At 39.2% G+C, this 13,784-nt stretch overlaps 1 long non-coding RNA gene across 2 annotated transcripts in view; it reads right to left on the bottom strand.

The window, feature by feature from the left end:
- The window catches only part of LOC144365469 (uncharacterized), a 47,021-nt gene that overhangs the window by 17,612 nt on the left and 15,625 nt on the right, over window positions 1-13,784 (bottom strand). Inside the window, exon 4 of one of the 2 annotated variants that reach the window (XR_013423936.1) lies at window positions 347-511. This is a non-coding gene — a long non-coding RNA (uncharacterized LOC144365469). Of the gene's footprint in view, window positions 1-346; window positions 512-4,080; window positions 13,553-13,784 lie in introns of those variants that run through there. The other variant, XR_013423935.1, reaches the window with a different exon arrangement.

Below are 13,784 nucleotides of genomic sequence, written 5' to 3'. Positions count from 1 at the left end.
TCTCCAAAAAAAATGTTTTTGGTGCCTTTGTCTAATATAAGATAACTGTATTCATGAACTTTATCTTAAACCCATCTCAAATAGCTATGTGAAAGATTTTTTTACAGCTATTCCAGAATTTTGAGATTTTCTTACAAGTTTTATTAGCAATTTAGCTTTCAGACATCTCTTTGTATGCAATGAGAATATTTTTGGAATAAAAAAAATCTCTTTGCCTATAGTGAGGATCTATATCTGTATGTATCTACAAATATCTAGAATCATTTTCAGAACAGAGTGGAGTATAAATAAATATATTTCCACTCATTATTTTTATAGCCATAACATATTAGTCACATACACTTACCTTGATGAGGGAACCCGTTGCCCAACACAACAGTAAGAATCAGTATAAATTCAAGCAGCTGTCATCAGTTTTGCATGTGTCATCCACTTCTTCACTCATCAACAAGCATCACTTAGGGATGATATTTTGCATATACACCTTTTTCATTATCTCCTGGGAGATGAACTATTAATAAGAAAATTATATACCAAAAAGAAATAAAGCAATTCTAAGATTCCTACTCCCCAGTTTAAAATCTTGAATATTATCTTTCTGGGAAAGTTAATGATCACACATTCCATATGAAATTGATGATTACAGATGAAAGAAGTACAATGCTATAAGCCAAGCATAGTCACCCATTGGGTGGGAAGATCACAAAAGGGATGTGAAATTGCACTAAATGGGAGCAACGTGTACTACAGAAAGCCTATTACAGAAGTAAATGCAACCTTCTAAATTAAACTAACTCCTGTCCTTTTGATTGGATTCTCATTTTGTGCAAATGAAGCTAACACCAAATGCAGGCAAAGGACAAGAAAAAAACAGTGTTAGAACCAGGAAAGTCTTCTGCACAATAGTTTTACCTACCTCCAATTTGTTCTAGGTTCCAGCCTGGGGTAGGGGTTAACATGTCACTGCTCCTCTTGAAATATTTTGGGCACTTCTCATTGCCCCGTAGACAGCTTAAATTCCCTCACTATAATCCACAAACCTGTGATCACACTATTTTAATTGTTCTTTATCATTTAACAGTTATAGCCTCATAAACAGTGTAGCAGCCTTGCTTCCTTCAATTTCCGCAAAACTCAGAAATTTGCTATTTACAACATTTAACAGAGTGCCTGGTTCATGGCAAGAATATCAGAAATACTTGTGGAGTGAGTGAATGAATGAATGAAAATGAATAGATAAAACAAAGAGAATATATAAATTTTCTTAATGAATTAATTCCTCTCCTTTTATAGCTGTAGCTCACAACCATGAAAAAAAAATTTTTTTTAAAGACTGGGCAGTAAAAACAATGAAACAAACTCAGATTCAAAAGTAGTCTCAAAGGCTGGGGATGTGGCTCAATGGTTAAGCACTCACCCAGCATCACAAAGTCCTGGGTTCAATCCCCAGCACCCCCCAAAAAATAAATAAATTTTTAAAATTTTATAAGAAATCTTAAGGTTCTAGTTGGCTTTGTTTCTCTGTAACCAATATTTCCTACAAAAATAACCTAGAGAAAGAAAAGTTTTATTTTAACTCATAGTTTCAGAGGTTCAGTTCATGGTCAGCCAACTCCATAGCTTTGGGCCTAAGGTGAGGCAGAACATGATGGCAGCAGGACACGGGGGAGGAAAACTGCTCAATTCATGATAGTCAGAAAGCAAAGCGGGCTTGAGTACAAGAATCTAGGAATAAAATAATCCCCAAGGGTACTCCCCTAGTGAACTACTTTCTCTAGTCATGTCCTACCTGCCCACAGTTACCAGACATTAATCCATTCAAGTTATTAACCAATCAAATGGATTAATCTGATGATTAGGTTGTGACTCTTGTGAACTAATCATTTCACCTCCGATGATCCCTATATCGCCTCACACATGAGCTCTCAGGGGACACCTCATAACCAAACCATAACATTCTGCTCCTGACCCCCAAAAGCTCATGTCCACCTCACAATGCAAAATGTATTTAGTCCATTTCCCAGAGTGCCCACAGTCTTTAAGAATTTCAGCATTGCCCCAAAGTCCAAGCTCACAGCCTCATCTGAGACTCAAGCCAAACTCTTGGCTATGGGTCCCTGTAAAGATCAAAAATATATATCTATCCAAAATATAATGGCACAGAGTCAACATCTCCATTCCACAGGGAGAAATTGGGGTATATAAGGAAGTGATGGGAACAAAGCAAGACTAAATCCAGCTGGGAAAACAAGTCCTGTAGCACCATGTCCAGCATCTTGGGCACATGGCATCATGATGTTCTCTCCAAAGGGATAGTGTAGCTCTACCCTATGCCCTTGCTGGCTGCAGGCCACATGGCTTCTCTCTTGTTTTTGCTTGATTTCTGTGGCTTTCCTCAGCAGACATTCCACATTACTGGCATCTCTTAATCTTGGTGGTCTCCACTGCAGAGTCAGCTTTTTGTCACATCTTCATGCCTTACCCTGCAAGGTATTGCCTGTAGGGATTCTGACCTTGCTTCACTTTGCTGGCCTTCCTTTCAAAGCTCACTGGAAGCCTCCATGACCTTCTAACTCCAACACCTTACATTCCTGCAGAACCAGCACCATGTGGATGATACCAAAGTCTCCCACCATCTTGAGCAGTAACCAAGCCTCCAGGGACCACAGCTGGAAACAGATTTCTAAGCCTCCCTTTGCAAGCAACGTGCCACCATAGCCTCTTCTCAAAGAAATTTTTACTTTTATACCCTTGAACCTGCAATAGGTGTGATCTTGCCAATTCCTGAGATGGCTTCAAGCCATCCTTCATACTGCTTCTGTGTAAAGAGTATTTCACACCTCTCTCTCTCTCTCTCTCTCTCTCTCTCTCTCTCTCTCTCTCTCTCTCTCTCTCTCGTTGGGAGTCGCCCTGGCTCCAAAGACTAACTTCCCCATCCCCCAAGAAGAGCTGTCCAATGGTGAGCCCTGCTGGTTCACTTGATCCTTACCCACCAATCAGACTAGCCCTGGTGGCTCACCTGATCCTTACCCACCAATCAGACTAGCCCTGGTGGCTCACCTGATCCTTACCTGTTGGGAGCCAGCGACCACACCCTGAATATGGTGCTGGTCTCTGCTTCCGCTTCGTTAGCAGTTAGAGTTGTTAGAAGTAAACAACTCCTTGTAAGGCTGTGGGGCTGGGCTCTGGCCTGCTTCCGCTGCGCTGTACCTATTAGACTTTTCCACATGGTGCTAGTTCATTGGCGGGGCTGGGTACTTAAGCTAGGGCAGACCGCTCGCTCTCTTGTTCCTGTTTTCTCATCATGATTCAAAAGTCCTGAGTAAACTGCTGAAAGAAGAATCCTGCGTCGTGTTTCCCTTGCCGGCGAGGGGTCGCAACACTTACCCACCAATCAGACTAGCCCTGCTGCTCACCTGATCCTTACCCACCAATAAAAAAGCATCCCATGCCAACTGTCAAACCACCCCCAGCTCTATAAATATGCAGAGCTGTTCCTCAATAAACGGGCATTTTTCTCCAACGGCAAGCCTTGATGGTTCTTTCATTTTTTAAATTGGTTCTTTTTAGTTACACGAAAGTAGAATCTATTTTTATATATTTATACAAGCATGGAATGAATCTTATTCTAATTAGGATCCCAGGCTTGTGAATGTACATGATGGTGAGATTCACTGTGTTGTATTCATATATGTACACAGGAAAGTTATATCAGATTGATTCTAAGGTCTTTCTTATTCCTATCCCCTCTCCTTTCCCTTCATCACTCTTTGTCTAGTCTACTGAGCTTCTATTTTTCATCTCCTTCTCCTTTATTGTGGGTTAGCATCCACAAACCAGAGAAAATAGTCAACCTTTGATTTTGGGGGGATTGGCTTATTTCACTGACAGTCTCAAGATTCATCCATTTACCAATGCATGTCATAAAATCATTCTTCTTTATGGCTGAGTAATTACATTTTCTTCATCCATTCATCTGTTGATGAGCATCTAGGTTGGTCCCATAGCTTAGCTATTGTGAATCATACTGCTACAAACATTGATGTGGCTATGTTATTGCTGTATCCTCACTTTAACTGCTTTGGATATATTTTGAGGATAACTGGGTCAAATGGTGTTTCCATTCCAAGTTTCCTGAGGAATCTCTATTCTGCTTTCCATAATGGTTACACCAATTTGCAGCCCCACCAACAATGTATGAGTGTACCATTTTCCCCACATCCTCGCCAACATTTAATGTTGGTACATGTATTCTTGATAATTGCCATTACGACCAGAGTAAGATGCAATCTCAGTGTAGTTTTAATTTGTATTTCTCTAATTGCTAGAGATGTTGAACATTTTTTTTCCAATATTTGATGACCACTCATATTTCTTCTTTTGAGAAGTGTTGGTTTAGTTGCTTTGCTCATTTATCAATTGAGTTATTTGTGGGGCTTTTTGTTTGTTTGTTTATGCTTTTTGTTATGTTATGCTTTTTTGTTGTGTTTCTTGCATATCCTGGAAATAAATGCCCTATCTGAGGTACAGTTGTCAAAGATTTTCTCCCATTCAGTAGACAATCTCTTATTGCTACTGATTTTTCCTTTGCTGTGAAGAAGTTTTATAGTTTGATACCATCCCATTTATTGATTCTTTATTATATTTCTTGCTTCAAGAGTCTTGCTGAGGAATTCAGTTCCTAAGACAACATGTTGCAGTGTTCAGCTTCATTTTCTTCTAATAGGTGCAGAGTTTCTGGTCTAATACCTAGGTCTTTGACACACTTTGAGTTTTGTGCAGGGTGAGAGATAGGATCTAAATTTCATCCTACTGCACATGGATTTCCATTTTCCCAGCACTATTTGTTTTCATTTGAGCTTTTAATTTGGTTTATTGTTTCTTTCATTTCAAGGATTTCTGTTTGGTTTGTTTTAGAACCTCTATCTCCCTGTTGAGGTGAACTTTTGCTTCCTGTATTTGTTTATGTAGCTCCTTGTCAAAGTGATCTTTCACTGCCTGTATTTGCTCTCTTGTATCTTCCTTGAGTTCACAGATCATTTTAACCATGTACATCCTGAACTCCTCTGTCATTTCTTCTGCTGTGGCTGCCAATGATTTTAATGAAGTGGTGTCTTCATTTGTTTGGGTCACTTTTTTCCTTTGTCTTTTCACGTTGCTTGTGTGTCTTCCTTTCCAGCTCTGTGAGTCTAGATTGTTATTGTTTTTACCCTATAGGTTTTGTAATGCTCTTGTAGGGTTCCAAGACCTCTCCTTTGTGGGGAAGGACAATGTTAACAGATCCCAATATCAACAATATACCACCTCTGAACACTTTGTTGTTATTAAGACATTTAAAGTTTAGTCTCAATGTACAGAAATGTTGGATTCAATTATTATCTAAAATATAATCAGTAGTTTTGTAAAAAGGTTTACAGTTTCTATGGTGGACAATAAACTGGGGGTGGGGCATAGGACAATATGCTGAGGAGGTAGGATGTGAGGATATAGAATAATATACCTCAGAAAGTGTGAAGGAGAAATCTAATGAAGAGGGTTAGTAGCAAGAGAATAGACAGGAAGTAATTTAGGGTAGGCACGTAGGTGGGATGACAGTAGAGTACATAAAACAAACACACATATGTATTTAGAAAAATACAGATGTTAAAACAGTAAAATTTGGAAGGGAAAAGAAAAATGAAAGAAGAATAAGGAAAAGAAAAAAACAAGGGCATATACAACACCTCTATATTATATTATTCAGTGATTCAATCCTCAAAATCCTATTTCATGCAAAGTTCTTGGTTTCACATATGTTGGGGATGTAAGGGCTAGAGGATGGAGGGGTAGAAGAGAAAAAAAAAAAAAACTCGAAGGAAGAAACCAGGGTTGTAGCCAGCTTTAGAGATCCGTAGCTTTCCTGCTTCTCTTCTCATCCAATAGGTGGGGTCATGTGTTGTAAGCTTGTGTCTCTACCCTCCGGATGGTGGAGGTAACCAAGGTGGGAAGACTGGTCCTGGTGGAGGGCGTCTAGAAGCAGGGAGTGGCACCCGCCAGTACCTGCAGGGAGTCTCTTGTTGGGACTGCTCATATGACTTGAGTGCCTGGTACTTTCTCCCTCTCTTGCCTGGAGATTTCCCAGTTCCTGGTCTCTGGGTTAGGCTACAAACTGTAGCCCCATCTCCCTCTCCCCCAGCAGTTCCCAATTGAGGAAATCTCTCACCCCAGGGCTCCCGTGGGCAGCTCTTTGTTCGCCCTGCACACCTGTGTTGGGCAGCTACTGTGTTAGGTTACCACTGCTGGGGAGGGGGGAAGGTTGGGAACCTGGTATCTGGCCACTGTAGATCAGATCTGAGAACTGCCCCCAGCTAATACTGTGAGAATGTTAAGCCAAGATGGCGGCAGTCTGCTTTCCGAGCCAGGGTTTCTGGTGAGGTGGGAGGAGCCTGGTCAGGTGGGAGGAGCCTGGTAAAGTAGGAAGAGCCTGGTGAGGTGGGAGGAGCCTGGCAATGGCGTTTTGCTGTGGGTAGGTAGCAACTGAGTGACCTGTGTGGGAGCAGAGCAAAGTCCTAGAGATCTGCAAATGTGTTGATAGGTGATTCTGCTAAGGCGCTGGCCTAGCCTTGCGTGGGCTAGAACTTTGGGCTTTGGGTCCTGCTCCAACACCTGGTGTCCTACTAGAACCCTGAGGCCCAGAGCCCTGTGCGGGGTCACAGCGCTGGTGATTTCTGTGGAGAGCAGCTGGATGGGGGTCCTCTAACACTCTCAGAGATGGAGTATTCCGACTAGGTGAGATCTGGATCACAAAGCGACAAAGGATGCTGCCTCCCTCTGTCCCGCAATCTTCCTTCTCCCCCCAGCACTATTTGTTGAAGAGACTACCTTTTCTGCAATGTATGCTTTGGGCACCTTTGTCTAGTATCAGATAACTGTATTTATGTGGGTTTGTCTCTGTGTCTTCTGTTCTATTCCATTGGTTGACATGTCTGTTTTGATGGAAAACCATTGCTGTTTTTGTTACTATAGTTCTGTAGTATAATTTCAAGTCTGGTATTGTGATGCCTCCTGCTTTGCTTTTCTTGCTAAGGATTGCTTTGGCTATTGGGGATCTCTTATTTTTCCAAGTGAATTTCATGACTGCTTTTTCTATTACTATGAAGAACATCCTTGGAACTTTAATGGAAATTGCATTAAATCTGTATAGCACTTTTAGCAGTATGTCCATTTCGACAATATTAATTCTACCTACTCACAAGTTTGGAGATCTTTCCATCTTCTAAGGTCTTTTTCAATTTCTTTTTTTAGCATTCCATAGTTTCCATCACTTCTTTTGTTAGATTAATTTCCAAGTATTTTATTTTTTGAGGTTATTGTAAATGGGATAGTTTTCCTGATTTTTCTTTCAGATGATTCATCATTGGTAAATAGAAACACAATTGATTTATGGGTGTTAATTTTATATTCTGCCACTTTGCTGAATTCATTTACGAGTTCTAGAAGGTTTCTGTTGGAATTTTTGGGGGTCTTCTAATAGGATCATGTCAAGAGCAAATAGGGATAGTTTTGAGTTCTTCTTTTCCTATTTGTATCTCCTTAATTTCTTTGACTAATTGCTCTGGCTAGAGTTTCAAGGACTCAGTTGAAGTGAAAGAGGGCATCCCTGTTTTCTTCCATTTTTTATAGGGAATGCTTTCAGTTTTTCTCTATTTAGAATATTGTTGGGGCCAGGTGCAGTGGCGCATGCCTGTAATCCCAGTGGCTCGAGAGGCTGACACAGAAGGATCGTGAGTTCAAAGCCAGCAAAAGCAAGGCACTAAATGACTCAGTGAGACCCTGTCTCTAAATAAAATACAAAATAGAACTGGGGATGTGGTTCAGTGGTTGAGTGCCTCTGAGTTCAATCCCCAGTATTCAAAAAAAAATTGTTGCCTTGGTTTTATTGTATATAGCTTTTACAATGTTGAGGTATGTTTCTTCTATCCCTAATTTTTCTAGTGTTTTAAACATGAATACATGCTATATTTCATCAAATGCTTTTTCTGGATCTATTGAAATACTCATATGATTATTTTCTTTAAATCTATTTATGGGGAGAATTACATTTATTGATTTCTGTATGTTGAACCAAACTTGCATCCCTGGGATGAAACCCACTTGATCATGCTGCACTATCTTGTTAATGTGTTTTTGTAAGTGATTTGCCAATATTTTATTAAGAATTTCTGCATCTGTGTTCATCAGGGATATTGGTGTGAAATTTTCTTTCTTTGATGTGTCTTTGTCTGGTTTTAGTATCAGGGTGATATTAGCTTCATAGAGTGAGTTTGGAAGGGCTCCATCCTTCTCTATTTTGTGGAATAATCCGACGATACTTAGTATTAGTTCTTTAAAAATCTGGTAGAAATTCAATTGAGAATCCATCCAGCCCTGGGCTTTTCTTAATTAGTAGACTTCTGATGGCATCAATTTCAAGTAATTTCATATTGTTAAATTTTCTACATCTTCCTGGTTCAATTGGGGCAAGTCATATGTCTCTATAAATTTGTCTATGTTGTCAAGAAATTCGAATTTATTGGATTATAAATTTTCAAATTAGTTTCTAATTATTCTCTATATTTCAGTAGTGACTTTGATGATATTTTCTTTTTCATCACAATTTTTAATCATTTGAATTTTTTTCCTCTTTGCTTAGCTTGGCTAAGGGTTTATCAATTTTGCTTGTCTATTTTCAAAGAAATAACTTTTTCTTTTATTGATTTTTTAATTTCAATTTCATTGATTTTTGGTTCAAAATTTAGTTATTTTCCATCTTCTACTAATTTTAGTGTTGATTTGTTCTTCTTTTGAGGGGCCTTGAGATGTACTATTAGATTATTTATTTGGTGTCTTCCTATTCTTTTAATGAATGAGCTCAGTGCCATGAGCTTTCATTTTAGAAACTTCATAGTGTTTCAGAGACATTGAGATGTTGTATCACTATTCTCATTCACCTCTAAGTATTTTCTTATTTCACTCCTCATTTCTTCTGCTATATTTTCATCATTCAATAGAGTATTATTTAGTTTCCCTATTTATAGATGTTAGAATAGCTTCTATTTTTATCTTATTGTTGATTTCTAATTTCATTCCATTGAACATCACTTTAGTGACCATAACTATACTTTCTTTCACCCCAGCTTTACAAGCATGGACATCATCAAGTGGGTTTTTCAGGTCAAGTTTACATGTCATGCATTGTGGCAGATAGAATAACAACTTTATAATTTTTGAGCTATAAACCAATGACAATAATTTTGAATAGATGTATTTTGAAAAAAAAATATTTTTTAATTAAAATTCTAAAAGCAAGGAGTGGTTTCCCCTTATTTAAGTGACATCGAAATGATTTAAAGAACAACACTTTTTAAATATAATTGAGATGTTACCAGTTGGACCAAGATGTAGGACTGGGTGTACTCATTTCGTTGCTTCTGCTCAAAACGTGTGAAATACCTTTAAAGATATTTAATGATAAAACAGTTTAATTGCAGTAATAGAAAACAGAAATGCCATGCCAAGGCCAGAGATCTTGAGCAAACTTTGGAAGTCAGAGAATGGATGGACTCAGATATGGAGCAAGCCAAGAATTGCACAGGTAGGTGAAATTTGGGGGTACTCTGAGCCAAAGTCAAGAGTTATAGGATTCAGGGGCAATCAGCCAACAGTGTTCATCTCAGAGCACCTGCCTTTTCCCTCTCAGGTTTTGGTGCACTGGGCAGCAAGCTGTGTCCGTGCTAAACTAATAGTTAGTGAGGGTTAACCCTAAGGACAGAGAGGCAAAGCTGAACCTAGATACCTACCAACCCCAAAGAAGAAGAAGTCCATAAATCCAAACACTGCACCTTCTCTCTCCACAGAACACCCCACTCCTCTTCACATCTACTGTGTGAAGTTTAAGCTGAGTAGAAACAACATTCAAATGCTGGCAAGCAGAAAAACTCAAAAATAAGGAAAATCACGCCACAGAGAATCACAGATGTTTCAGGAAAACAAATGTCATAAAACAGAGGCACTAAAATAAAACAAAGCAAGCAGAAATAAAAACAAATGAGCAGGAAAATTTAAGATTGATTTAATGAAGAAAACAGAGGGCTTTAAAATAAGTTGGGCTGGGGATGTGACTCAAGCGGTAGTGCTCTCACCTGGCATGCACAGGGCGCTGGGTTCGATCCTCAGCACCACATAAAAATAAAAAATTAAAAAAAGATGTTATGTCCACCAAAAACTAAAAAATAAATATTTAAAAAAATAAGAGGGCTGGGGATGTGGCTCAAGCAGTAGCAGGCTTGCCTGCCATGCATGCAGCCTGGGTTCGATCATCAGCACCACATACAAACAAAGATGTTGTGTCTGCCGAAAACTAAAAAAAAATAAATATTAAAATTCTCTAAAAAAATTTTTAATAAATATGAAAGCCATGACGTATGGCTTCAGGAAAGTTAAGGAAAAAGAAGGATGGATGGAGGGCTCCAACATTCATCTGAGGATACTTGTAGATTGCTTGATTTGAAGAGCTAAGTTCTTATAAAAAATAAAAAGTGGAAAATTTCTTGGGCAACATGAGTTAGCAAATAGAAAGAACCAGAATGAATGAAAAATGACCAGAGCCACACACATGCTGAAATCTTAAAACATCAAGTCTTTTACATTTCCACTGGACATTAAAAATAATAGTAATAATTTGCCTGCCCAAGAATGAAAATCAAATTGCCTCTCACCCGCTTTTGGCAATTCTGAATGCTAAAGGATAAGGAGTAGTACCTTTAAAGTCTTACAGAAATAATTTTGGAACATAGGATTCTATATCCAACCAAATTATCAAACAAATATAAAGGTAAAGTAAAGATATTTTTAGACATCTACAAACAATTCCAATTTCTGAAAGAACTACTCAAGGATATGCTCCATCAATGCAAAAACCAGTGACATGTATTTTGATCTCTGCTGATGACTATGATAGATATTGTCCAATATCACTCAGCATGATTCCTGTTGCCTTCCATTACTCTTCCCAGTGACTAGACACCTGTGAACTACATTGCCTTGTCCTCTGCCATTACTTTGTCCTCTGCCAGTGAAGCTTCTGGTTCTCGGAAGGTTCTTCCAGTGATCCTACATCAGATGTGGATGATGGAAGGGAAGCAAATGGTTTTTCCCCCTCTGAAATTGGCAGCAGACATATCGGTTTGAGCAAACACCATCTTCTGCTGCAGCCATGTTCCCCTGACAACCCTTCATTTCAGGACAATGGTTCCCTGGGCATCAGCCTTTCCAGCCACCTCCTAGCTCTTGGCTGGCAGCAGCAACTCCCTGAAATTCTCCATAGCAACTATGGGTGGTTACCCTCTGACTTTTACTCCTCCAGTACTTCCAAAGTGCTGCTGGGCACTTACATTCCTTAAATCTCTTTCTGTTTGACCTAATTAGAGAGGCTTCTGACTGAATTTAACTGGTAATGATCTTTGTAAAGGTAATAATATTTTGAAGCTTTATGTTTTAATGTCATCCAAAAAAAATATTTTCATAAAGAGAAACTCTCTATAGTCTAAATTAAAATCAGAACTATTTTCATGCCTCTTATCAGGCATCTCCCATTCTTATCCCTAAAGAATTCAATTCCCTAAAGTATACATTTAAGAATATAAGAAACCTCCACTTTAAAAAATTATTTAAGATTTTTACAACATCCAGAATTCTTTTAAGTTGCTGTGCTAGACACTTAAATTTTCACATCCTCCAGTAACTGCAATGAAATCTAGAAAGGATTTTGCCACATGATGAAACGCACTCTTAAATAATATATTTATGTAAAGACCCCTGAATTTCAATTAGTCTCCACAAAGAGGAATCGTATAAGGACCTTGTTTGTAGTCGATATCTAGAAGAGATACTCAAACTTCACCGGATTTTCTTGTCTCCTTTAATAGCTGAAAGCTTACAAAATGTAGGTTAAATCTAAGCAAATCAACCACTAAGATCTTTAAATGGCACAACACTAAAGGCACTGCAGAATAATCAGTACAATAAGAGGCCCAGAGCAAAAAAAAAAAACAAAAAAAAGCCCAGGGCTGGGGTTGTGGCTCAGTGGCATACTCATACATATGAGGCACTGGGTTCGATCCTCAGCACCACATAAAAATAAATAAATGAAGGTCTAAAAATTAAAAAGAAAGAAAAAGAAGAATCCCAGAGCAAAAAAAAAAAAAAATGAACCAGATTAATGCATCTGGCACAGTGCCTTGCATACAATAAACACTGGGTAAAATTTTGCATCATCTGTAGAATTGCAACAATTTTCAACTTGATATTTTTCTGGTAACTAGCCCTAAGGTTCTTTGGCTCATTCAGAAAACATTCATTGAGGATCTCTCATGGGATAGTATAGTCTGAGTAATGCACCCTCCATCCTCTGCTCTCCCACACACAAACACATGCCAAGCCCACCATGGTCCTTTTTTCATCCCTATCCATACTGATTTCATTTTTTGGCAGTCAACACGGATGTGGTTCGTTCTGCCCATCAGGCCTTGCATACAAGTGAATAGAATCTGATTGACTGCCTTGAGGCCCATCCAGGTGGCGATCTACTTAAAAATAAAAGTATCTCATGCTCTTTAAATAGCTTCCAGTTTCCCTCTGCATCGTCTTAAGCACACCTTGCACAACCTGGCCTCTCTCCTCCTCACCATCCGTACCTCTTACCACACCCTCTTGAACTTTACCTCCAACATTGCTGAATGCCAATCACAGCTCCTGTGTACTCCAAGCTCTTTCTCAGCCCAGGTCTCTACTCTGCTGTTCTCCCTGCTATGGAGGCTTTTTTTTTTTTTTTTTTTTAATCCTCGCCTACCTCCTCCCATCACTCAGGCAGCCAACAGCCTCCTTCAGGCACCTGGGTGGAACACACTTCCATCCCCTCCCACCTCCCCCACCTGGATGGCTCTCCTCTCACCTTCTGTCACCTTGTTTGCCTCTATCAACAATGATCACATTTCAATTGAAATGGTCCCTTTAACTTTTACTCATTCACTCCTCTAGGATTTGGCTAGGTGCTACACACACAGCTAAAGAGAAGCAATCTTGTGTTTATGGGCCTCACGGTACGGTGAGGGGAGATCAACAATAAATAAGTAGGCATGAAAGTGATGATAATCCCTATCTGTGAGAAAATAAAGGGAGAGATCCACTAAGATAAGTGGTCGAAAAATTCCTGTATGAGATGTGGCAAAACGCCTGGGACGTCGTTGAGTGATGTTTTTCTTAACAGTGGTACTGAACACGTTTATAAAGAAATGGTAGAAGTGTACATGACAGTTAGGATGCCATAAAGTAACATGATGGAGAGCAGAACAGCAGGGAAAGTAGTTAAGTTAGAGGGCAGAGAGAAAGAAATTGGTGCACATTTCCTTTGGCTCAGATTCCCCTTCTGGAGAAGATGTGAGACCACATTCGACCACGAGGGGGCAGTGTCTGCTCACAGGAGAGGACTCGACCCAGGCAATCATTCTGTAGGGCAGCGCTCCCTCTGCTTCATCTGTCAAGAAATCAAGGACCAGGACATAAAATGCTATCCATTCCCTTTACATCGCTAATAAACACACAATCCTTGAAAATGAAAAATACTGTAATTGGATTAAAATGTATTAAAACGGAAGGAAAAAGAGGCGTTTCATATTCATAATTCTGCAATTATCCTTGTCTAGCGGAACCAGTCTCCACTTCCTAATCATTTATAATTTTCATCACTCAGCTATAGGTCACAGCAG

This window comes from Ictidomys tridecemlineatus, chromosome 7 (assembly GCF_052094955.1).
Source record: "Ictidomys tridecemlineatus isolate mIctTri1 chromosome 7, mIctTri1.hap1, whole genome shotgun sequence".
NCBI lineage: Eukaryota > Metazoa > Chordata > Mammalia > Rodentia > Sciuridae > Ictidomys > Ictidomys tridecemlineatus.
The sequence above is the reverse complement of the archived record's forward strand: the minus strand, read 5'-3'. Positions and strand labels throughout refer to the sequence as shown.